At 74.6% G+C, this 4,000-nt stretch overlaps 1 long non-coding RNA gene across 1 annotated transcript; it reads left to right on the forward strand.

Annotated features, from left to right (window-relative positions):
- On the forward strand, positions 1-1,350 carry LOC142077654 (uncharacterized). Its single transcript, XR_012671956.1, has 2 exons — positions 1-107; positions 1,020-1,350. It is a non-coding gene; the product is annotated as an uncharacterized LOC142077654 (long non-coding RNA).
- The last annotated feature ends 2,650 nt before the right edge of the window (positions 1,351-4,000 follow it).

Here is a 4,000-nt window from a genome sequence, read left to right on the forward strand (position 1 = left end):
CCCACGGCCATGACGCAGAAGTACGAGGAGCACGTGCGGGAGCAGCAGGCCAGGTGGAGAAGGAGGACTTCAGCGACATGGTGGCCGAGCACGCCGCCAAGCAGAAGGTGGGCGCCCGCCCGTGGCCCCCCGCCCATCCCCCTCCGTCCCCCGCCCATTCCCCCCCGTCCCCCCACCCATCCCCCCCGTCCCCCCGCCCATCCCCCCCCATCCCCCGCCCATCCCCCCGTCCCCCGCCCATCCCCCTCCGTCCCCCGCCCATCCCCCTCCATCCCCCACCCATCCCCCTCTGTGCCCCACCCATCCCCCCGTCCCCCCACCCATCCCCCCCATCGCCTCACCCATCCCCCCGACCCCCTCTGTCCCCACGTCCCCCCTCATCCCCCTCTGTCCCCCTCTGGCCCCCACCCATCCCCCTCTGTCCCCCCATCGCCTCGCCCATCCCCCCTGACCCCCTCTGTTCCCCCCATCCCCCGCCCGTCCCCCTGCCCATCCCCCCTGACCCCCTCTGTTCCCCCATCCCCCGCCCATCCTCCTGCCCATCCCCTCTGACCCCCACCCATCCCCCATCCCTCCCCCTCTGACCCCCACCCATCCCCCCGCCCATCCCCCTTGTCCCCCCATCCCCCCTCTGTCCCCCAATCCCCCCACCCATCCCCCCTGACCCCCTCTGTCCCTGTGTCCCCCCCCATCCCCCGCCTGTGCCCCCATCCCCCCCGAACCCCGGTCCCCCTGCCCATCCCCTGTCCCCCCGCCCATCCCCCTGCTCATCCCCCGTCCCACCCATCCCCCCATCCCCCGTGCCCCGCTGTCCACCCACCCCCCATCCCCCCCGTCCCCCTGCCCCCCTGTCCCCCCATCCCCCCCAAACCCCGTCCCCCTGCCCATCCCATCCCCCGCTCATCCCCCCCGTCCCACCCATCCCCCCTGTGCCCCCCTGTCCACCCACCCCCCATCCCCCCCCGTCCCCCCCTGTCCCCCCCACCCCCCCGCCCCCGCTGACCCCCCTCCCCCCGCAGCAGAAGAAGCGGAAGGCGCAGCCCCAGGACGCCCGGGGGGGCGGCAAGAAGTACAAGGAGTTCAAGTTCTAGGACGGCGGCGAGTTCGTCACCCGCCTGTCACCCGCCTGTCACCCGCCTGTCACCCGCCTCCGTCCCCTCGCTGACACAGCGGGGCGGGGGGTGGCACCCAGGGGTGCTGGGTGCCACCCCCCCCCCCCCCCCCCAGCAGCCCTGGGGCCACGTGTTCCGGCTGTTGGGGACAGCGGGTGTCCCTGTCCCCGTCCCTGTCCCCGTCCCTGTCCCCTTTGTTTTGTAAATAAAAGGTGGGCGTCCCCACCGCACCCCTCGGCCTCGCTCTCTGCCTGGTGTCCCCGTGTCCCCGGTGTCCCCACGTCCCAGCACGGCTCGCTCCGTGTCCCCGGTGTCCCCGTGTCCCCGGTGTCCCCATGTCCCAGCAGGGCTCGCTCCGTGTCCCCGGTGTCCCCGTGTCCCCGTGTCCCAGCACGACTCGCTCCGTGTCCCCGTGTCCCCGGTGTCCCCATGTCCCAACACGGCTCGCTCCGTGTCCCCGGTGTCCCCGTGTCCCCGGTGTCCCCATGTCCCAGCAGGGCTCGCTCCGTGTCCCCGGTGTCCCCGTGTCCCCGTGTCCCAGCACGACTCGCTCCGTGTCCCCGTGTCCCCGGTGTCCCCATGTCCCAACACGGCTCGCTCCGTGTCCCCGGTGTCCCCCGTGTCCCAGCAGCGCTCGCTCCGTGTCCCGGTGTCCCCATGTCCCCGGTGTCCCCACGTCCCAGCAGAGCTCCCTCCGTGTCCCCGGTGTCCCCATGTCCCAGCAGCACAGATTGCTCAGTGTCCCCATGTCCCCGGTGTCCCCGTGTCCCAGCAGAGCTCGCTCCGTGTCCCCGGTGTCCCCGTGTCCCCGGTGTCCCCGTGTCCCAGCAGGGCTTGCTCCGTGTCCCCGGTGTCCCCATGTCCCAGCAGCACGGCTGCTCTGTGTCCCGGGTGTCCCCGTGTCCCAGCAGGGCTCACCCCGTGTCCCCGGTGTCCCCAGTGTCCCCATGTCCCCGGTGTCCCCATGTCCCAGCAGAGCTCGCTCCATGTCCCCAATGTCCCCATGTCCCAGCATGGCTGCTCTGTGTTCCCAGTGTCCCCGTGTCCCAGCAGGGCTCGCTCCGTGTCCCCGGTGTCCCCATGGCCCTGGGCTCTGTCCCCGTGCCCTGGCAGGGTGGCTGGCTCAATGTCCCTGCTGTCCCCATGTCCCCAGGCCCTGTCCCAGTGCCTCAGGAGCACAACTCAGTGTCCCCAGTGTCCCCCGGCTCTGTCCCCAGGCCCTGTCCCCATGCCCCACACGGCCAATGTCCCCATGTCCCTGGGCTGTGTCCCCATGTCCAGCAGCACGGATTGCTCGGTGTCCCCATGTCCCCCGTGTCCCTGTGTCCCAGCAGGGCTCACCCCGTGTCCCCAGTGTCCCCATGTCCCCGGTGTCCCCACGTCCCAGCAGAGCTCGCTCTGTGTCCCCGGTGTCCCCATGTCCCTGGGTTCTGTCCCCGTGCCCTGGCAGTGTGGCTGGCTCAATGTCCCTGCTGTCCCCATGTCCCCAGGCCCTGTCTCCGTGCCCCACATGGCTCACCCAATGTCCCCCATGTCCCTGGGCTGTGTCCCCATGTCCCAGCAGCACGGATTGCTCGGTGTCCCCATGTCCCTGGTGTCCCCATGTCCTTTGTGCCACCAAGCTATGTCCCCGTGTCCCCAGGCCCTGTCCCAGGGTCCCCACGGCCCCGTGTCCCCACGGCCCCCGTGTCCCCACGGCCCCCGTGTCCCCAGGCCCTGTCCCAGGGTCCCCACGGCCCCCGTGTCCCCAGGCCCTGTCCCAGGGTCCCCATGGCCTCCGTGTCCCCACGTCCACGCGTCCCCAAGCTCCGTCCCGGTCCCCCAGCAGCGCCGCTCGCTCCGCGTCCCCTTTATACCCACGGGGGCGTGGCCAGCGCCAGCACCACCCAATGAGCGCCGTAGAAACGGATGGTGGGCGTGGCCCGAGGCCGGAGGCGCGGCCAGGTCAGCGAGCGGGCGGTGGGCGGAGCTCGCTCTTCCGCAGCGGGGAGGGGGGGGACCAATGAGCGCAGCGGAGGGGCGGGGTCTCAGCCGAGGTGCGGACGCTAACCAATGAGACCGCAGGCAGCAGGGCGGGAACCAATGAGGAGGGCGGGGGCGTGGCGGCGGCGGCGGCGGCGGCGGCGGCGGCGGCGGGCGATGGCGGAGCGCGGCGGCCCCCGGCGGCCCCCCCGGCCCGGCCCCGCCGCCCGCGGCCTCCCCGCAGCCCCCCCCGCCCCCGGCCGGGCCCCCCCCCGGGGCCGCGCCCCCGACCCCCGCCACCGGCGCCCCCGGCCCCCCCGGCAGCGGCGGCGGCGGCGGCAGCGGCGGGCCCGGGCGGCCGGTGCAGATGAACCTGTACGCGACCTGGGAGGTGGACCGGAGCTCGCCCAGCTGCGTGCCCAGGTGAGGGGCGACCCCCCCGGGACACCCCCCCACCCCCCCCCCCCGGGACACCCCCCGGTGCCGGTGCCGGGTCCGAGGGGCTCCCCCGGGCCGGCCGGGCCGCAGCCCCCGCCCCCGGGAACGCTGCGGGGATGGGGAGGGGGGCCCCGGGCACCGGCCCCCCGGGCTGACCCCCCCCCCGTTACACCCCCCCGGGCGGTGCCCCCGCTCGTCACCCCCCTACGGCCCCGTTACCCCCCCGGGCTGGTCCCCCCCCCCGTATCCCCCCTCCGATCCCCCCCGGCTGATCCCCCCGCCCCTCGGGACACCCCCCCGAGGCTGGTGCCCCCCCCCCCATATGCCCCCCCCCGCTGACCCCTGCCCCCCCCGATATCCCCGATCCCAGCCCCCCCCCCCCGGCTGATCCCCCTCCCCCCTCCCTTCGGCCCCCCCCCCTTGCTCCCCCCGGTACCCACCTGCCCGTGCCCCCCCCTGAGCTGACACCCCCTCATGCCCCCCCCGCT

This window comes from Calonectris borealis, unplaced genomic scaffold (genome assembly GCF_964195595.1).
Source record: "Calonectris borealis unplaced genomic scaffold, bCalBor7.hap1.2 HAP1_SCAFFOLD_369, whole genome shotgun sequence".
In the NCBI taxonomy this organism is placed as follows: domain Eukaryota; kingdom Metazoa; phylum Chordata; class Aves; order Procellariiformes; family Procellariidae; genus Calonectris; species Calonectris borealis.